Below are 23,068 nucleotides of genomic sequence, written 5' to 3' on the forward strand. Positions count from 1 at the left end.
AAATTCTATAAAAAATTAAAAAAAAGTCTCAAAAAATTTTTGACCTGTTTTTTGTCGATAAAAATAGGTCTAGTTTCATCTATTTTCATATTTACACTTTAACGTGACTCACACTGTATAGTTGGGCTATCAAAAGAAAAGATTAAAGTTCAACAAACTAGTTTAAAAGTATATTAAACCGTGAAATCGTGATTGATCGCGTTTGATTATAAATCATTTTTAAAATTCAATGAAAAAATCACTTATTTTTCTGTTATTTCATTTATACTGTAACATATTTATGAAGATGTACTCGTTAAGTTATTATTAACGCGCTCGGTAGGCCGTTCGCGTGTCCACTAAACACGCAACCGAAAATGTATTTTCATGAGGGGAGATAAAGAAAATGTTATTCAAACAATCATAAAATTCTACTGTAAAAAATAGTCCAACGTCCGTAAGTAACGATTATTACAGCAAGGTTACGGGTAAACGGCCTATTTTTGTAATAATGCACGTTCGAAGCAGGTGGGGATTCTCACGATGGCGGAGGGGTTTTCCTACCCCGTTAAATATTAATTTGATGTCGGACGCGTACAGTATCGATGCACTTAGCACGCGTGTGTGTTAATGGGGTTTTCCCTGTTTACCTGTTTTTAGGGTTCCGTACCTCAAAAGGAAAAAACGGAACCCTTATAGGATCACTTTGTTGTCCGTCTGTCTGTCTGTCAAGACCCTTTATCTCAAGAACGCGTGGACGTATCAAGCTGAAATTCACATGAAATACTCAAGTCTATTGTCCCTTTAAGCTGTGAAAATATCAAACTTCTAAGCCAAGCCAATCAAAAGATACAGCCGATTATGTCGATATTTTCAACAAATTTTCGACACTCGCAAAGGAATCAAAACCTACAGGATACTTCCCGTAAACTCAGAATCTTGAAATTTGGCATGAAGCATTGTCATATAATGCAAATATAGGAAAAATTACGAAAATCACATTTTTTTAGTTATATAATAGAATAAAAATATTTTAATAAAATGAAACTTACTACCTTATTTCTCACGAACGAATAAAGGTATCAAATTGAAATTTATACCAAATACCTAGGTCTATTGTCCCTTTAAGCAGTGAAAAAATCAAACTTCTAAGTTAACGCGATCAAAAGATACAGCAGTTTATACCGACACCTTAGACGAATTTCCGTCACACGCTAGGGAATCAAAACCTACAAGGTACTTCCCGTGAACTGAGAATCTTGAAATTCGGCACGAAGCAACGTTATGTAGTACAGATAAAGGAAAAATTGCGAAAATGATAAATTTGAAGTTACATAAAATATTAAAATATTATTTTTGCTTACATGACATAAAATCTTTTTTTAATAATTATAAACTTACTACCTACCCTTTTTCACATGAACGCGTAGAGATATTAAAGTTGAAATTCATATCAAACACTTCTTAAATCTAATTGCCTCTAAACTGTGAAAAATTCTAAATCAACGCAAAAATTCAAAACGCTGAGGTCTACCTATAATCATACCGCATATTTTGAAATTCGCCACTACTCGCAACGGAATCAAAACTTAAAGACTATTACGATATCTAGTAAGTATACGTCATAAATTGTAAACCGCTACGTTTGTACGGCGGAACCCTCGGTGTGCGAGTCCGACTCGCACTTGGCCGGTTTTTTTAACATACTCGTACCTGCCACGTGGTGTACCTGCTAATGCTTATATTTCCTTGAGACGAAAGTTTCACGCATGGGTTTGTAAAAGACTTATTTTTCTCTCTATGTCATAACATCGATTCATTCTACATATGTAGTTTGTAGTTCTTTCGCTTGTTGATCGATATCTTTATTACACACCACACTAGTAACTGACAGACAAAATAAATCCATAAATCAGTTTTGTCATTAATTAGTAAAAGATCTCTTCCATGCTCATAATATTACGAATTGACGCACCAAAAAACTCAATTCAAACTCTAGTTTAGTAATGTATTTCAGCATACGATTGGTTGTCCCACAAAGCAAAATGGAAACGGGTTTCATTTTTAAAACAATAAGCCGATGTTTTCCCGAAGTGAAAATTGGGTTACATAGTTTCACCGCGGAATAAGAGAAACGGATGTGATGTGCGAAGTCAAACATTGCACTCTTTGTTTTCACTCGACACCATTATTGCTTTTATTGCTTTTATTATACATAATATTTCCCGCAGCCCGCCCATAGCCCGCAGAATCGCTAAAATCAAGTGGCAGTGGGAGGGGCACATAGCTCGAAGAGCTGATGGCCGCTGGGGCAGGAAAGTTCTTGAGTGGCGACCACGAGCTGGAAGACGTAGCGTGGGCAGGCCTCCCACTAGGTGGACCGACGATCTGGTGAAGGTCGCGGGAAGTACCTGGATGCAAGCGGCGCAGGACCGGTCTTTGTGGAAATCCTTGGGGGAGGCCTTTGTCCAGCAGTGGACGTCTTTCGGCTAAAACGAACGAACGAACGAACGAACGAATACATAATATTTATGTTTTTAGTTTCAGAGTCAGAACCCATTGCAGAGCATGTTTTATTGTAAGATTGAATATGAATGCAATTCAAAGTGATCCGTTGCCCTCAAGTTTTGGAAAGTCGCCGAAAGAAGAGTATTTCCCTTAAAATTTTAGAGTAAGAAACACTGTCCTCTACTTATAATATCCTTGTTGGTATAGAGGTTGAATTGCATGCAAAGGTAGAGAGTTTAAGTTTCATCAGAGTCAAAACATTTTTCCTAGAGGAAAATCATATTTTTTAATCAAACTCTTTGAACGAGATAATCTCTATCGCTTTCAAGGCTTAAAAATGTGTACTTTGTAACACGACAGTAAGTTCTTTTGCAATCAGACTCCTCAGCCAATAGACTGTCCAGTTGATTAAAATCTCCAGAATGTTTCCATCCAACAAAGCCATCTAATCACCATTTGCATAGAAAATGTTTATTAAATCCCCACAATACCGTAATGTAAAAATATAAATGGAAGGAGCGAAAGGCAAATTGCGCTTCTGCCGCGCTCCTAATGAGATTTATTTTCAATTAGAAGTGGCTCCGATCGCAGACGCCTAATGACATGATTTACATCTAGCCTTATTTACGCGCTAATGAATCGGCCAGAGAAATAGACGACTGACGCGTTTAATTGATTAATACTTACCCATTTCATTCCCCTAGTCTGAATGGGTGGGGTTGCAAAAGTGTATAGATAAAACTATGTTAGGTTCATTATTTACGATGAGACAAGTGGTATTGATTTGATTTGGTTGCCTAACTACAGCAGAAGCAGAACTGTCTGAACATCGAACATACTGTATCCAGAACATACATACGTTTTAAAAATTATTAAGATACAATATGCCGAAATACTCGTATGTAGTTTACATATCTTGATGATATTCATTGTGCCTAACTGATACGAGTAGAGTCATCTAAACAGAATGGCTATGTGTTTCGGCTTAATACTTTTTACACCTAGGATTTCTTGCAAAAAATGTGGTTTTATAACCAATTTATAAGCAACTTAAAATTATCCACTTAGGACGATCATACTTAGTAGTAATCATTGTCAGCTTTGTAGCTGACAATACAGCTTTGTTATATTTTATTTATAGGCAAAATTTGCTTTACATACAGTAACTGCGCAATAAAACAAATGGTACCGTACCGAGTGTGAAAGCAACAGAAATGGCATCAATTTTGCGGCAATCGCGTCGCCGTACTGGTAAACTGATTTGCATAGAAATCCACGCAGTGCTCAACCACCGTTGATTTAATTTCAGTGTGCCAGTGTTCTGGCTTGGCAGGAGCAAGAATGTCTACAAGCTTTTGATGCCTGCTCCTGAATTCAGATTACGCCGTTCGCGATTAGATTTCCCCATGCGTGATGTGACTGTTTATGATTTTAGCTAAGAGATGTAGAGTCATTGTGCAGGACAGACTTGAAAAACTCACTCGTTTTGACTATAAAAGTATTGGGTTCGCAACCAATTCACAGTTACATTATAAACACACTTAGAAGAAATAGTTTGTTAAGTCCCTATAGTTTCACAAATAGGTACCTACATAGGATTGATGAAATTATGTTTAACCACAGCTATTGTACTTTAAATGTGTATCTAATTGTAAGTTCAATGCATTCTTATTTACTTTAATCAAAAATACTTTATTATTAGTCTTCAAAGTAATTTCGCATTCATTGGAATTAGCTTAGGCAACATAGTAATTGGAAAAAACACTAAGAACTCTGTATTTATTAACTGCTATTTCTATCGCGCTTAAATCAGAATTCTGACTCCTAACATATCCATACCAATGTCAAAGCTCATAGACGCTCATGTCCATGAAATATGTATTAGTTTATTTATTCTGCGCGAGGGATCAACAACATTTTTCCATCAATTTACCGCCTCGTAGGAGATATGAAGGCAATATTTCTGCGCTATCTCGAAGGGCGAGCAGAGATTGTACTATTACACTGGTTTTATTAAGCTCAACAAGGGTCGTATACCGACTTGAGAACGACTTACAAGGAACTTGGCTGAGACAATGTTGCTATTGGAGCTTAAAGCTCGGGAATAACTTTATGACAAAAGCAACTGGGCGCATGTCGTTTAAAATACCGTCATTGCCTTGTATTTTATCAACCGACTTCAAAAAAAGGAGGAGGTTCTCAATTCGACCCGTATGTTTTTTTTCTATACTCAACGTCAAATAAACCGCACCTTCCGCGACGCGAACTTTAAAGATTTTCTTCTGACACAATCATGGTGCCCCAACAATATTGGTGTTATTTGAAAGCCCAATAAATATCCTTTAAGAAAAACACATTTAATTTCTTAACAAATGATTAACATATACCATAAATGTGACTTGAAAAAATACCTCACTTTAGGCCCACCTCTGGGATCAATTAGACCAATTTTTATGGTTATAAAACCAAATAATGATCTCACGTGTCCTCTTTAACAGATGGATAGCGATTAATCCCAACTTAACAGTTTTATAGCCATAAAAGTTGGCTCAAACGTAATTACCTGTTTTTTGAAGAAGTGACTCTGGATCCTTCTAAAGACACATTTTTGGGGTAAAATCCTTTCCTTTAATGAAATGAAGGTTAGAACTAGGTTTTGAAATGGTGCCAATATTGGTGGGAAGTGGGGATGCATACGTTTGAAAGTGCTTGTAGCGGGAGGTGCGATTTATTTGATGTCGAGTGTATGTTTGTTACGCGATAACTCCGCCAATTATGAACCGATTTGAACAAATCTTTTTTCAGCGTATAGGTAATACCTCAAGGGTGGTCCCATTTAAATTTAATAATAAAAAAAACAACCCCCAAGGGTGGAAAATTGGGGATGAACTTTTTATACGCAATATCTCCGCCGATTATAAACCAATTTGAACGATTATTTTTTTGTTGAATAGGTATTATCAAAAGGGTGGTTTCATGCGAATTTGAAGAAAATATTTCACCCCCAAGGGTGGAAAATTGGGGATGTACTTTTTTATACGCAATATCTCCGCCGATTATGAACCAATTTGAACGATTATATTTTTGTTGAATAGGTATTATCAAAAGGGTGGTTTCATGCGAATTTGAAGAAAAACTGGTCATGGTAGGTACAACTCCTTAATGCTTAGGAGTTGTAGGATAATTCTTTAAATATAAGTACAAATAGACCAACAGTTGTATTCTTTCATGTTTTTAAGGTGGGCTGACGGTTTAAGGTCTTTTTAGGTTTCCTATATGGTAACCTGTATTTTGTAGGGAATATTATTTTACACTAGACATGACGAATATGGTCTCAATGTACTGCCTACCTTCAGTGGTAACATCATGGTAATAATTAGTTAACTAAAAAGCAAGAAATAAGTAAAATTTTATAAAAAAAATAAAACCGACTCCAAAAAACCTTCAGGTGCAGGCAAACTTTACATGTTTCATAATCTTGGCACCGACTCCAAAAGTATCAATCATGGTATACCTACATAAATATTAATAATTCGTCCTAATAAATAAGTAGGTAATTAGTATTTATTTTTCTACTTTTTATTGAAGGTTTTTTGGAGTCGGTTTTATTTTTTTTTATAAAATTTTTTCTATTCTCACTACAATTGATACCTACTACATAGATAGGTTATGACATTTTTGAAATTTTAAAAACTCTACTTTATTATAATTTTACAAATAAGTATTTGTAAAATACAATTGGAATTAACATGTCTGAACGGGCTGCATTAGCATTTCGACCATTTCCGCGAAGTCGTTACATAAAAATTCAGTTTATTCCCGAATCTAATATGCATGCAGTAATAAAATCACTGAAACTTTCATTTCGTATTTATTTATGGTTATTTATGAGCAGTTTCTGTTAATGGTTGTCTCGCTGTAGCCGCTACGACAGCTGCAATAAACCTTTGTTCTTTCTCAAAATAAAATAGTATTTTAATTCATTGTATTGTGAGTTTTATTTTAAAATTGGTAATAAAATGAAAGTAAGTTTGTATTCAAAGAGGTCTTTTGTAACCGCTACGGAGCTTCTTACTATTGAATACGGCTAATTATTTGCTTTATTATTTACTTTCTATAAATATTACGCTTCAGTTGTTTGTCTTTACGTATAAATAATTAACTTTTTTTAAAAATAAAACCGACTTCAAATGCGTGAACACAAAAAAAAAACTAAAAATTAAAAATATTGCGTATAAAAAAGTTCATCCCCAATTTTCCACCCTTGGGGGTGAAATATTTTCTTCAAATTCGCATGAAACCACCCTTTTGATAATACCTATTCAACAAAAAAATAATCGTTCAAATTGATTTATAAACGGCGGAGATATTGCGTATAAAAAAGTTCATCCCCAATTTTCCACCCTTGGGGGTTGTTTTTTCTATTATTAAATTTAAATGGGACCACCCTTGAGGTATTACCTATACGCCGAAAAAAGATTTGTTCAAATCGGTTCATAATTGGCGGAGTTATCGCGTAACAAACATAGAAAAAAAAACATACGGGTCGAATTGAGAACCTCCTCCTTTTTTGAAGTCGGTTGAAAATAATTTACAAACAACTACGGCATTTCAAATTCTTTTGTTTCAATTTTCAGGTTTTACTTTTTTTACCGCGTCACGAGGGCGTCGCTCGTGCAAGCGGCCAGTGCAGATATTGTCGAAAGTACTTGAATTTTTCATGAGTTGTCAAAGGCCCGGAGCTACAGCCATACCTCGCTCTCAACCCACGCGACGTCTCGACAGCGAGTGAGAAAAAATTGTCTATGTTTTATGACTATTCTCGCCCCACAAAGAGGGTGCGTGCGAATATACTCGGAAATATTTACGTGTAGACGAATACTGTTCTACGGATAAGTATAGTAAACTGAGTTCATTGAACTACGCTTGTCATAACAGTATGTAGGTATTCAAAATGAGAGAGGGGATCACCGTCAAATAATGTGTTACCTGTGCTTTCGTGCAAAGTCTGGTTTCAATAATTGAAATATTACAACGTAATTTGATTTTGCGGCGCGGCTCTGTTGTTTTATATATTTGAACTGCTGTGATTGTTTAATGAGAGAGGGTTTTAACTTAATTAATTGCAGCCATTATTAGTTAGCTAAATTGATGTTCATTTACTACATTATTTATGATCATTAGTACTGTCTGTCATGGTTGCACCACAAGTTGCACTGAGTGAAAAAAACAATTATTATTATTGGGTAGAACCATATTAGAGCCAGAACACGCGTAAAACTCATACATCTTTGAGTGAGCTTTAGTGCCTACGTAATAAAATATTCTGTAGCCACCTGAAACCTAAATATGATAAAAATATACGCGTTGTTAGTCAGCCTGTGTCCCTCGGGATTTAATTTCCCTCACGTAACACAAAACATACTTTCCCTAGTTTGCCCACATCACTTTTCTGACAGACAGATATAAAGCAATATGTATACATAGTACAATAAGTAGTAAGTACCCTGTATGGACGATGCACTTCAGCCAGACAAAATGGAAGCATTAAAATCGGAACAGTGACAATTTTCTCACGCGTAATCGTTTTAAGCCCACCTCCACTACTGGGTTAGGCATATTACCTACTTCTCAATTATTTTTGTTGCTGACTGAAACGCAAACGCGACTGAAAATTTCATACGTAGGTTGGTACTTGTGGTTGGTACATAGGACAGGACACAAAAGAATCGTTGGCATGGCGAGTTAGAGAACAGCCTGACAGACTTTTAGTCCTCAAGAAAGAAAAGCGGAGGATAACGAAAGGAAGAAAAAGCTACTAATGTAAAATAATATTTGAAACACATTCCATTCAGACCATTCATTTTTTATGAATGATCTTTTAAATAGAAAAACTATTTGTATTGAGTTGAAAGCTTTTGTTGATGCATATGAGTTTTCTATGAGCAGTAATTTAAAAGTGTAGTAAAAATAAGAGCTTTAAAACTAAACTTAGGTTTACGGGGCAAACCGTTATCACAGATGAAATTGGTAGGCATATTTACAGTCAGTTGCGAAGAAGTGATAAATATTCTATATCTAACCCGAAGCCTAAATATGATAAAAATACGCGCGTCCCCCGAGATTCAATTTCCCGCGCGTAACACAAAACATACATTTTCCTAATTTGCGCACATCACTCCGCTGGCGGAAGGATATTGAAATTACCATGTGGGAACGAGCTATTTTCATTTCTGCGTAATTGTAAACAACATTAAGCTCTCACCTATTTGCTGAAATAATTTTGGTTTACGTAGCTACATTTATGTTTCATAAGACACTGATGTAAAGATACCTTTAGGACAGAAATGAATAAAACGTAAGAATAGTGTTAAATAGATGAAAAAAAATCTTAGAACAAATCATTCAAAATTCAAACCTGCCTTTTATTGATTTATGAACATTATGATGATGAATCAATCGATTTTGACCTAACCTAACCTACCCCAGTCTAGTCGAATAAGATCCTTTTAAGGTCTTAAGTTCATTCGAGGTCAAAATCACAATATGGATGCACCTACCGGTATGCAAGTCCTCGATGAAATGAAAAAGGTTGTCTACAAAACTGCAGTGAAAATTTTCTGGTACGGCGGACCGACGGGCGACGACCCCGCCGGTCGCCGGTCGCCGGTCTCGCCGGTCGTGAGGTCGTCACACGCACCAATGTCGTAATGAGGTTATCTCTTTTAAGAGGGTCCGTTACCTTTTGCTCTTCTCTCTTTCTTCGTCTAATTGCCCTCATCAGTGGTATATTTTTACGGGTCAGTTACTGAACCAAATAAAAGGGCGTCAACTTTAAGCTGTAATGAAACTGATTGTCATTTAGAAAAAAAAAATGCTGATTTATTTTATTTTCAGAATAATAGAATTTTAAGTAGGTATTGCATAGATACAAAATATTTTTTTGAATTAAACTTTATGAAACTGCAAAGCACGGTTTCGATCCCTTTTTAGGGTTCCGTAGTCCTGACAAGGAACCCTTATAGTTTCGATATGTCTGTCTGTCCGAGGTTTTGCTTGGAAACTGTTGGCATTAGAGAGCTGTAATGTATATTAACCACGCCGACAAAACGGTAAATAGTCCAGTAGAATTAGCTTTTAAATCGGAAATAATTCCTACAAAAGATTTTATTGCTTTAATGGCTTCATTGGTTGCCCTTTAAGACTCTCCTAGGTTTTCGACTTCGACGGAGTTGTGCTTAAGTGGTGGGGGCCCCCGAAAGGGGCGCTTTTTCGATTTTCCGATTATATCGCGTAAAGGACTTACCCTATCGAAAACTGGTCTTCCTGACGGTTGAAGGGCATTTAATCCTGCATTAAATAAGACCAAATTCATATTTTTTGGACAAACCGTTCTCGTGCAAATGTTCGGCAAAGTAGAAAATATGTGTATAATTAATGACCCTCTCCACGTCCAATAGCTCGTCACCCGTATGCTCCCAAGCCTTGTAAAGGGTCGCCTTAACCAGCGTATACCTGTCTAGGCTCACGAGTTGGATTCGCTTATCCTTGTTCGTTCCAGCCGTTCCTTAACTGCGGTTGCTGCACCTCTTCCTGGCACTCTCCTGAACGACTCTGTGTTACCTACTGTGACTGCTCCTCTTCCTTGTACCCTCCTGTACGATTGCATTGCTTAGCCATATGCTTGGTCTAAGGTTCGACGCCACAAAAGCAACTTCGTACGCGTGAAAATAGTTTAAATACTATTTTCCGTGCTTGCAACATTTTTCTTTACTGCTTCGCCTCTATTAGTCGTAGAGTGATTGTATATATCCTATAGCCTTCTTCAATTTATGAGCTATTCAACACAAAAATAATTATTTCAATCAAACTAGTGATTCTTGAGATTAGCGCGTTCAAACAAACAAACAAAAAACTCTTCAGCGTTTTAATATGAACTTGTTGTTGTTGATTTTTGGCGTCGAACCTTAGACCAGGCATACGGCTAGGCAACGTAGTCGTGCAGGAGGATACAAAAAAGAGGAGCAGCCACAGTAGGTAACACAGAGTCGTTCAGGTGAGTGCCAGGAAGAGGTGCAGCAACCGCAGTTAAGGAACGGCTGGGACGAACAAGGATAGGCGCATCCAGCTCGTAAGCCTTGATAGGGTTACACTGGTTGAGGCGCTCCTTTTCAAGACTTGGAAGCCTGTGGGTAACGAGCCATTGGACGTGGAGAGGGTAATTAATTTTACACATATTTTCTACTTTGCCGAACATTTGCACGAGAACGGTTTGTTCAAAACATATGAATTTGGTCTTATTTAATGCAGGATTAAATGCCCTTCAACCGTCAGGAAGACCAGTTTTCGATAGGGTAAGTCCTTTACGCGGTATAACCGGAAAACCGAAAAAGCGCCCCTTTCCGGGGCCCCCACCACTTAAGCACAACTCCGTCGAAGTCGAAAACCTAGGAGAGTCTTAATGGGCAACCAATGAAGCCGTTAAAGCAAGTAAATCTTTTGTTTGAATTATTTCCGATTTAATCAATTTTTGTGTTTAATTCTACTGGCCTAAAAATAAAATTAGGAAAAAAAATTTTTTTTACAGTAGCTCCCCTACATGTAACGTGGGGATGAATTTTTTTTTCATCTTCTACCCCATCGTGTGGGGTATCGTTGGATAGTTTTGTTTGAGAAGGGCGTCCCCCCCCCCTCTAAAAACTAAACTGTTGGCTTTAAAATGTGGAAAAATTCGTGATACTGCTTTTCATGAACTTTCAAGAAAAGCTATAAGTAGCGGTTAAGATACACACCCCGGACGACGGACAACTACGGAACCCTACACTATGCGTGCCACGACGCGCACTTGGCAATTTTTTTTTTGAAACATTTATAAGATCAGTAAAATATTTTAAATTGCGTCCAAATTGACATCTCTTTGTTGTTCTGCTGTAATAAAATGAGTCCCTAATAAAATTCGGGGCGACTAGTAATAGTCGTGACGAAGTTGCGTATGTATGAATAAATCATGGTACTTTATGCCTACTAGGGTAGTAGAGTAGGTTATTAAGTTTACTATGTAGTTCCCTGCTGCAAATATACCTCATCTTGTTTATTTATTTATTAGAACGGTATTAAACTTTATTTTCATCATATGTGACATTTTTTTGTAAATGAAGCATATTTACCTTAATATTACTTGTGTTAATACTTCAAAGACAAAAAAAAATAGCGTAATCAGACTCAAAGATATTTCTATTTTCTATTTCTAGCATTCGCGTCAACCTTGACCTCATTTCATGATATTTATGTGATGTCAAAGCCCAAAATGACTGTCTTTCAGTCGTGCGTGCTACATAAAGCAGAGGGCTGTGTGAAGGGTTGACCCTCTCTTTACTTATGTATAGCAACATCAACACACAGGGATGTCTAAAAACAACATGCAGACACATGAAAGCTCGCCTTCTTTTTCTTATAGGTTAAGTATACCTATGTCACATCAAATTACGCCTCGCAAAATATTCTTCTTATAAAGACAAACAACATTTTTTTCTGGCTAAAAATGTATCTACATTAGAGAGCTGTAAATTGACTGAATCTGACCGGTCACGATTGTCAAATACCATAAATGACCAGTCAAAAACGGTCAAATTCAGTCAATTTGACTCAATATTACTGTAGTACAGTAGAAGCAAATCGAAATGTTTGTACTACAAACATAGCGATTTGCTTCTACGTTTATCATGCGGACTGAAAGGGATGATGTCTCTACAAGTTCCATCGATACAGTCCGAGCACAATATAGAAAAGTAGGCCGAATCTGTCTTGTCTGTTTACCTGTTTACCTGGGTACTTTTAAGACTCTAGCATTCCGTCTTATACATCTTCATCTCTCACCATTAAAGGATTTTTTTTTTTTTAATATAGTTTTTCACGGCTCTGGGTGCATGCCCTTTTAAGCCAGTCTTTGAAGTCCGTTGAACTTTTGTTTGAATTTGACACATGACAACTGTGTTTGACACTTCACTTCACTGATTCACTGTGATTCACTGATATTTTCTTAGTTTTTACTCTTCTCAATTTCTCAAATAGTTCCCAGAGTTGAAACCACGAAAGTATATATGGGTTTGAAAAGTTTCGGATCCTTGAGGAGTTCGTCCAACGACTGTGGTACACGTTCACAAATAGATTGAAGGTCATCGATCATGACCAGTCTCTGGATTCCAAAACTTCTACATTTCAGGATTATGTGTTCCATATCGGCAAGCTCTTCATTGCAATATGTACATTCAGCGCTCGGAATCAAATTAAGCCTCTTCAGGTGAGTGGGAGCGTGGCAATGGCCAAATCTCAGCCTATTTATTATGGTTATGAACTTCCTGTTATCTATATTCTCATTCCTCCGATGGTACCAAGGTTTGGCGGGCGGGCTTCCTTGGATCTTAGCATACCATTTTCCCTTTTCCATACTAGTAATAGTCCAGTACTCATGCCATATCTTTTTCAGGTCTTGACTGATTGCGGCTTGATAGTCAGTGTGAGGTAACTTCAACAACGTAGAATGGTCAACATCAAAGCCATTCCTTGCAGCCAGATCAACAATTTCATTCCCCCTGATGCCACGGTGTGATGGTACCCAAAGGAAGAGCAGTGTCTTACCAGTAAGTCTATATATGTTATTAATTAATTTCTTAATATCATAAATTATATAATTCAAATTATATTTACAAGAGTTATTTTCCAGAGCTAGTAATACGCTTTTAGAGTCAGTTAGAATAATAATATTGTCAGATGGTGGATTACATGTACAGATATGTTTAAGTGCTAAGAGGATAGCATAACTTTCTGCAGTAAAGATACTACAGTGGCTTTCAATTTTATGACTTTGAGTAAGTTTAAGTTGTGGATCATAAAATGCAGAGGTTACACTATTCTCTTTCTTTGAACCATCTGTGTACACTTTATAATAAGACTTATTTAGAAATTTATTAAGATCAATTTGATTGGAGATCTTTTCCCTTAAAATGGTGAAATTATTTACAACAAGATCTTCATAATTAACTTTGTACATGGGCCATGGCTTATCTTTATACATATTTACAGTGAGAGAATCAATATACAATGCAATTCTTAGTAAGCCCGGAGTGCGTCCAGATATTAACTCATTACCTGCAATTGGAGGAGGAGGAGTAGAGCATATTTGGGAAGATAAGGGTGGCATGATTCTATCTAGTACTGGTTTGTTAGTTGAAGTTATTAGTTTGAGACAAAAATTTGCTGCTAGTTGAATACGTCTCAGTACTAAAGGAGGAATGCATGTTTCACATTGCATAGCATTGATAGGTGTTGAACACATAGCTCCTGTTATTATTCTAAGTGCTTTATTCTGAATAACATCTAATTTCTTTAATAGGGTTGGGCTACAATTCATATATGCTAAAGTACTATAGTCAAAATGACTACGCACTAAACTCTTGTATAACATTGATAAAATCTTAGGATCAGAGCCCCAAGTTACACCGGCTAGTGAGCGTAATAAGTTTAAAGCCTTAGAAGAGTTGCGAATGAGAAGCTTGATATGACTTTCAAATGTGAGTTTTTTATCTAGACACACTCCTAAAAACTTTTTTTCCTGAATCCATGGAAGAGGATTATTATTATAATAAATATTAGAATTACATTCATTATATTTTTTCGAGAATAACATAACGCCGCTCTTATTGGGACTAATATCAAGTTTTAATTTACCAGAATAAAAATAATGAATTTCAACTAAAGCTAGGTTTAAACTATGCACAGCAGTATTTACATTTTTATTTACAGTATAAATTAATAAATCATCAGCAAATTGTAAAAATTTTATATCCCTTTGTGTTAAATACTTATTAATTTGACTAGTGTATAAATTGTACAATAATGGCGAGATCGTAGCGCCCTGCATTGTGCCTTTATATACATATCCGGGTCCATGAAAAATGTTATTAAATTTTATATACATTATTCTTTTATACAAAAAATTGAAAATCCATTTACAGACTACCCCGGGTACTCCAATATCACATAAGATGGCTATTAAAATTGAGGGGACCACGTTATCGAACGCGCCCTGTACATCAAGGAAGACACAAGCTGTAGCAGAGTGACCGTCAAGAGAATTCCTAAGGTCTGAGACCAATGCTGTAAAACTTTCTGCTGCACTTCGGCCTTTTCTAAATCCGAATTGTTCATTTGGTAAGATATTATTTGATTCGACATAATAATCTAATCTTGTCTTTAACATGCACTCAAATACTTTACCTATACATGAGGACAGAGAAATTGGTCGATAAGAGTTACAGTCATCAGGAGGCTTATCTGGTTTAAGTATAGGGATGACACATTGAGTCTTCCATGAGTCTGGGATGACCTGTGTTTGCCATAGTAAATTAAAAATGTACAGTAAAAGTTTTTTGGCATTACTATGTAGGCGACGAATAAGTTCATAAGGAATATTGTCTAAACCAGGTGTAGTGTTCCTACGAGACTTCAAGGCAGTCATAAACTCTTCCCAAGAAAAATGTTGAGATAAAAAAGCTGCTTTTTCGTCACCAATTTGACAGAAATATGCTTGCAATAATGAATTATTTACTTCTTTTTCAGGAGGAGATACAGGGGAATATTTCTCAAAAAAAGAGGGAATCCATTCATCATTCTTCGGCAGTTTAGGAATTGAAACACGCTTAAACCTCTTCATATAGTTCCATACTGTACTAACAGGAGTATATTGATTAAAAGATTCACATAAAGATTTCCAACCTGTTTTCTTTTTTTCCTTAAGAGTTAGTTTTTTAGCAGCATCTAATTTTTTATACGCAATGTAGTTGTCAATGCTTGGATTACGTCTATAAAAATTTAAAGCATCTTTACTTTTTTTAACTGCACTATTACACTCATCATCCCACCAAGGTACAGGCTTTTTCATTAAATTGGGAGAGGTTTTGACTAGTTTAGGTACACATTTGTCTCTAATATTAATCAAATGATTATAGAAATCGTCATAAATTCTTAATGGATCTGTATTATCTAAATTAATATTAACTACCATGTTTTCTGTTTCAGTATGAAATTTAAACCAATCAGCTTTATTGTAAATAAATTTGTGTACTGGTTCACCTATCTGATATTTATCAACAGAAGTCTGAATATCTGTTATAGTGGGATAGTGATAACTTCCCATTGGATCATCATAAACTTTCCAATCACATAATGGAGCTACTGAAGGGCTGACACATGTTACATCAATAGCCGAAGGATTATGAACAGATCTACCAACAGTGGTTGGCGCCCCTGAGTTGAGGATACAGAGGTCGCTCTCGTCAAATATATTGTAAACTTCATTACCTCGACCGTTACTAGTAGCACAGCCGAATGCGATGTGGTGAGCATTAATATCACCTGATAGCAAAAGTGGCTTAGGTAGTAAGTTAATAATCTGTTTCAGTTTGCTACCATTGAATCTTAATCTATTTTCTTTAGGTGGTGGACAATATATACATAGAATACTTAAGTTACCTATGCCAGTTCGCAGATTAATAGCTACAGGTTGTAGAAAATCATAAAAGGGAAGCTCTATTACTGAATATTTCAAAGTATCTTTGACTAGGATGGCGACTCCACCCCGGCCTTCTTTTTCTTTACCTATTTTACTGACTAGATTGTAATCATGAATACGAAAAGAACTGTTTTCTTTCAACCATGTTTCGTTTAACAAACATATATCAATATCATTATCAATCAAAAATTTTATAAGTAATGGCTTTTTGTTAATAACACCTTCGACGTTAAATTGAGAGATTCTTATGAAACTTTTATCCATTTAAAGCCCTTTGAAACTTTTTATAAGAATTTCCTGTATAATAGAACTATTAACTGCCCTCGTTTCGTTGCCAATAGCGACAAGGGCGCCTACAAGGCCCTTGCGAATAAAATCATTGTTTAATATTTCATCTATTAATTGTTCATTGGTAAGTGGTTCTTTTTCTTTAACTTCCATCGAGTTAGTTGAAGTGGAAGAGGTCGCTGTTGAAACCGAGCTAGCTTGTGGCTTCCTTGATGCAATAGATTTTAAGTTAGTTTTAGGAGCAGCCAGTAGAGGAAACTCGCTTATGTAGTTTTTGATAACTGGGCTACTCTTAGTAGCCGCAGCACTGCTGGAGACCATATTAGCGTAAGTTAATTTATTTTTTTTATCTTCCATTTTTTGTTTTTTGACAGGACAGTCCCGTGAAATCGCAAGATGAGCTCCTTGACAGTTTATGCATTTGGCTATTTTATTTGAAGTACATTCAGAAAAATGATGTTCTTCAGAACATATTGAGCATTTTTGCACAGATTTACAAATTTTAGCACCATGGTTGAATTTGAAACACTTGAAGCATTGCAACAATGGAGCGTTGTATGGGAATACTCTGAACCTAAAAAGGTCTACACATGTTCGGGTAACACAGTTGATAAAAATGTGATAGACACAGACTGGAAGGGCTTTATTTCGCCGTTGTCTTTTTTGGTGAACCTACGTACACCTATGATCTCGTAAGATGACGAGAGTTTCTTAAAAAGTTCCTCATTGCTGATACTAGTGGGTACAAAGCGAAGCACGCCGACTGTTTCTACTGCTGTGGCTGGGATGTATGCCTTGAGTTGGTGTTTGGTTAGGAAGGGATCGTTTTTCAGGAAGTTATTGGCATTACTAGACTGGGAAAATGTGACACATATTTTATTGGCGTTAATTCTTTTAAGATTGGTAATGCCCTTGATTTCATTTTTGAAAAGGTTGGTAGTCAGGATGGGATTGTTGTTCCCGATCTTCTCATTCTCTTTCGTGCTTTCCACAAATACAGAAAACTCGCCACTCACCGTGTTCTCCGCGAATAGCCTTCTATACCCTGGTTTTACGTACGGTTTGTAGAAATCTTCATCTGCACTCGTATAGGTGTGATCTCTATTTGGTGCCTTCCTTTTTTCCTTGCCCCTGGGCGGGTCCTTACCGTCCCCGTCCGGCATAGTCGAGTTTTAAGTTGACTTAACGACTTCCAATAGATAGATAACTATTTATAACACAAAAAGAGAAAAATACAAAATTGGCTTCGAAAATCGCGCCTAGTGCGTTCAAAAGCCCGCCAAAAAGTCCACCATTAAAGGAGATCGAGGAAAAATGCAGACTCAAAATTCAAAAAAATCAAAATCAAAAATATTTTATTCAATTTTGACCACTAGTGGCACATAAACGTCAAAATACTGTAAAAAATCGAATCATCATAAAATACCAATGTAACTTTGTTGGTCTGTTGAGTAGATAAATACAGATATAAATAGTAGAAGAAATACGCAGTTAAGTAGCCGATCCGCTGAAAAGCGACTCGAGTTCCATGCATTTGCGACAGAATTGATATTAAAACTACCTACAACAATAAGAAAATAGCTGAAAGCGTTTTCAGGAGCCGCCGCGCTTACAGAGCTTTCAAGTTTTCTGAATCTATAATCTATATGAGATTATAATCCTACCTACCTAATATTGTAAATGTGAAAGTTTGTGAAGATGGATGATTGTTACAAATAAGTTGTATAAATTACACTTAACACGTTTTGTTTAAGAACACATTAAAATAACTAATTTCTACTTGATTTAAATATCTATCATTTCATTCAACAAATAGTTGGTGCAATGCTTTATTAGCAGTGAATAAATTCAGAACATACCAAAATGAACCTAATTAATATGTAAGTACTTATGGTAGATACACTAGCGGCCGCCCGCGACTTCGTACGCGTGGATCCCGTTTTACCCCCTTATGGATGGATTTTCGTAAAATCCTTTCTTAGCAATATGTCTACGTCATAACATCTACATGCATGCCAAATTTCAGCCCGATCCGTCCAGGAGTTTGGGCTGTGCGTTGATAGATCACTATGTCAGTCAGTCAGTCAGTAAGTCAGTCACCTTTGAGTTTTATATACAGTGTGAGTCACGTTAAAGTGCACATATGAAAATAGGTGAAACTAAACCTATTTTTATCGACAAAAAAGTGGTCAGTTTTTTTTTAATTTTTTTATGGATTTTTTTTTCTTCCTATTACTTATTGTTAAGAAAACGTAATAACTTTTAAACTAAGAGGTATATCCTGACAAAATAAAAACAGTAATAATGCTTAATAACAGGCTATACTAAAAAAATACATAAAATACTCAGAAAATGGCAACACATAATAAAAAATGATACATTTTAAGAAAAATCTGCATTTTAATTCGTGTTTTTTGTTTATTTGATAAATTTCTCCAAATAATGCCCCCCTAACAGGTGGTTTTTATTAATTTATGTTATTCTTTATCGTATTACCTTTGTAAAACCAAAAATCGCATCTCTCTATCCCTATCACAACGTTTGCAATGATCGTTTGAACAAAGGCCTGCCACCACATTATTATCCGCTACAGGTAGAGTCAATTTGAATTTTAACAGCTGGCCGGATATCCGGTATCCGGCCAAACAACTATCCGTTTCATCTCTACTACACTAGCGGCCGCCCGCGACTTCGTACGCGTGGATCCCGTTTTACCCCCTTATGGATGGATTTTCGTAAAATCCTTTCTTAGCAATATGTCTACGTCATAACATCTACATGCATGCCAAATTTCAGCCCGATCCGTCCAGGGGTTTGGGCTGTGCGTTGATAGATCACTATGTCAGTCAGTCAGTCAGTAAGTCAGTCACCTTTGAGTTTTATATACAGTGTGAGTCACGTTAAAGTGCACATATGAAAATAGGTGAAACTAAACCTATTTTTATCGACAAAAAAGTGGTCAAAGTTTTTTTTAAAATTTTTTATGGATTTTTTTTTCTTCCTATTACTTATTGTTAAGAAAACGTAATAACTTTTAAACTAAGAGGTATATCCTGACAAAATAAAAACAGTAATAATGCTTAATAACAGGCTATACTAAAAAAATACATAAAATACTCAGAAAATGGCAACACATAATAAAAAATGATACATTTTAAGAAAAATCTGCATTTTAATTCGTGTTTTTTGTTTATTTGATAAATTTCTCCAAATAATGCCCCCCTAACAGGTGGTTTTTATTAATTTATGTTATTCTTTATCGTATTACCTTTGTAAAACCAAAAATCGCATCTCTCTATCCCTATCACAACGTTTGCAATGATCGTTTGAACAAAGGCCTGCCACCACATTATTATCCGCTACAGGTAGAGTCAATTTGAATTTTAACTAAAATGCTTATCTTACTCCGAAATCTTTTGTTTTTATTTGAAATCTAACTTGTCTTTATCAAAATTACAAATCTAGAGCCACATTCAGTTTCGTTGTTAACGAAGCGTTGAATGGCGCGCCCGGAGAGGCTTAGTTCAAACGATCATAGCAAATGTTGAGATGCGATTTTTGGTTTTACAAAGGTAATACGATAAAGAATAACACAAAGTAATAAAAACCACCTGTTATAGGGGCATTTTTTGAGAAATTTCTCAAATAACCAATAAAACACGAATTTAAAAACAGCTTTTTGTCAAAAAGTATATTTTTTTATTATTTGTTGGCATTTTCTGAGTATTTTATGGGCCATTCTTATTCTTACGCATTTTTGTGTGAGATGTAAGAATAGCATATGTTTTTAAAGAAAATCAGTGCACTGTATATTAATTTACTTAGTAAAATACCTCTATTAACTAGGCCCAATATCATTTTTATCATAAAACTATTAGAAGAATATTAAAAAAAAGTTACAAGTCCAAAATGTCACGGACCGTGTAGTGTGAGATTCCCGGATTTGGACATACTATTTTTTTTTCTGAAGAGTTGTTATGTTATTTTGATAAATATTACAGTAATTATGCAAGATTAATACATGTTATATAAGACTGTTAAAAATTTATATCAATAATAATTACCATTTTTGATTTTGAACACCAAACATTGTGTGAGCAGTTTTTGTGTCACAACCACGTGCGCCACTTTAAATATGCGTAACTCGGTAAAAAACTATCTTTGATATTGACATCCCCTGCTAAGTTTTTTTAGAACAGTAACATTGTCATCTTATTAGATTTGCAAATGGCTGAACGTAGTGAGTGAGCCGCAAAAAATTATTTCCTATTTATTTGAAAAAAGGGACAACCATAACACGTCCATCCCGTGTACGGTTTTTAAAGGTAGGTATCAATGTCACGCTATTGTATAAAACATAATTATGTACCTCATGCAGTATAGTTTCAGATAATTGCACAAGATCTGCTAATTCACAGATAGTTTTTTGGATATATCGGACACGTTCCAAATTGTCACGGCCATGGTATTAAAAATGTGTCACTACCGCAAACTATTTAAGTACATAGTCGTGACATTACAACGCGTGGTTGTGACATTCTATTTTTATTATTTTAATAGTTTTTGTTGTTCTGCTAAATTATTTTGTGTATTGTGCAATTTTTAGAAGTAGCCTTTTAGTAAGTGTACTTATTTTTCGCTAGTATGATTTTCTAGATGCCACGAAGGAAAAATTATTGCACTTTCTCATTTCTGCAGTTATATCAAATTTTACTGAGACAGCTCCCGGTAAAGGCCCTGCAGAGGTGGTCGGAGTTGTTTTAAAAGGAATTGCATATTTTTAGTGGTACGGTGACTATGAAACATTTTAAGTTGTCAAAACCAACTGTTATGTGAATCCTACAGAAATCTCATTTGATACTCAATTAGGTACCTACTGTGTTTAAGATTTACTAATTTGTTAAGCATATTATCATATCGAAACCATGTAGGTAGCATATCGGAAGCATGATCAGATAGTGCCAATAATAAAAAGTCTATTTTTTTATTATCTAGTAACTACCTGACGGTATTTTTGATCTCAATTTTAATTAAATTTTTGGATGTTCAGAAAAAAGTACATATTACCTAATAACACCTTTGTTGATGAAACGAATTTAGTGTATTTTATTGTTAATCAATTTAAACTATTAAGATATAAATTTAACAACATAAATATTATTATTTACAGTAAAAATGTAAAACTGTCACATCCGTGTCATGCAGTGTCACAGCCGTGTTTACGTAGGCTATTTTGTTTCCTTTCCGAGGGCTTTAAGGTTGTCCATATACATCAAAAGTATGCTTTTGGTTTATACTTTCGATACACATCGCAAAAAGTTTAAAAAAAAAATCTTTAATTTTTAAAAAAAACTTGGCACAAATTTAAGAATGGCCCTTATGTATTTTTTTAGTATTGCCTGTTATTTAGCATTATTACCTACTGTTTTTTATTTTATCAGGATATACCTCTTAGTTTAAAAGTTATTACGTTTTCTTTACAACAAGTAATCGGAAGAAAAATATGTAATTCTATATTTTTTTTTTAAAAATGTAAAAAAAAAATTGACCTCTTTTTTGTCGATAAAAATAGGTCTAGTTTCATCTATTTTCATATGTACACTTTATCGTGACTCACACTGTATTTAGATTTACGAGTTAGGAATACCAACTACATAGTAATATTAATTATTTAAGGTATTAAATGGCACACACTCACACGTGTACTCTTGAATGAATAAGCCCCAAGTTACACCCATAATATGTAAAAGCTACATGTGCTTTAGAAAAGTTTAATCGCTTCGTCTGCGGAGAAATGTAGAATATTAAGAAAGTTTACGCCTACATTCTCGAGTCTATATTATTATAATCCTTCACATTAACGCTTAAAATAAACTCTAACATGATTTTCCAAGTATTTTCTTCAAGTTCACAATGACAGCCTAGGCTTAGCTTAAAAGGTACTCATTACCATAAACAATTTTCTTCTGCTGGTACTGTGAACTTTATTCGTCTCGGGATATACCTACCCCTTATAACAACATTTTATAGAAGAATTCATAACTTAAACGCGACTCTACAGCGTTCAATAACTTTTCCAGACGTCTAGAGTACCCAGGAAACTTTAAAGAACAGCGGCATTAATAATATAAAGGGCTCTTCCTCTTCTTGTAAGCTTGTATTGTAGGAGACGTTCTGGCTCATAATATTTCATGCATGCGTCGCCGCGACAGTAAGTGAGGGAAATCGGAAAGTGCACGAACTTACCTAGACTTGATAACGTTAGTGGCTTCTGCGTTCCACGAGTTATTGCTTTTTTATTTCATTTTTCTGCTTGCTGTGGAATATTGCAATACGTATTACAATACAATTTGTCTGTATTAAGATTTTATGTCTAGTGCATCCGTTGTATTAAAGAGCAGACAAAAGACTGCAATTGAAAGTTTATTACAGCCAAGTCGTAATACGAGTACCAGTTGACGCGCAGTTCAATGTAAATAATTTATTTCATTTATAGTCTCGCTTTCCGACGACCGTTTTCAGTCGCACAAAGAATTTTCTCGTTTCTGAGTTGAGCAAAGGCGAAGGAAACAAAGTAGGTAGCTCAAGCTTCGCACAAAGTACGAAGGTAATTGGCGAACGGCAGCTGGATCTCGACTAGTGGAAATAAATCCACGGCTGAAGTCTAATTACGTCTGTCGGCGCGCCAATTAATTTTACTATTGGAAAAATCCGTTACTCCAC

The 23,068-nt window shown here is 35.5% G+C and overlaps 1 protein-coding gene and 1 long non-coding RNA gene across 2 annotated transcripts in view; one reads left to right on the forward strand and one right to left on the reverse strand.

The window, feature by feature from the left end:
* The window catches only part of LOC135074602 (GILT-like protein 2), a 31,517-nt gene extending 8,889 nt beyond the window's left edge, over positions 1 to 22,628 (reverse strand). The window contains exon 1 of the mRNA XM_063969286.1: positions 22,592 to 22,628. The gene's annotated coding sequence lies outside the window, so the exon portion shown is untranslated. The remainder of the gene's footprint in view (positions 1 to 22,591) is intronic.
* Positions 12,794 to 15,234, forward strand: LOC135071170 (uncharacterized). Its single transcript, XR_010257217.1, has 3 exons — positions 12,794 to 13,127; positions 14,502 to 14,697; positions 15,106 to 15,234. It is a non-coding gene; the product is annotated as an uncharacterized LOC135071170 (long non-coding RNA).
* Positions 22,629 to 23,068: the final 440 nt, after the last annotated feature.

Source organism: Ostrinia nubilalis, chromosome 1, assembly GCF_963855985.1.
Source record: "Ostrinia nubilalis chromosome 1, ilOstNubi1.1, whole genome shotgun sequence".
NCBI lineage: Eukaryota > Metazoa > Arthropoda > Insecta > Lepidoptera > Crambidae > Ostrinia > Ostrinia nubilalis.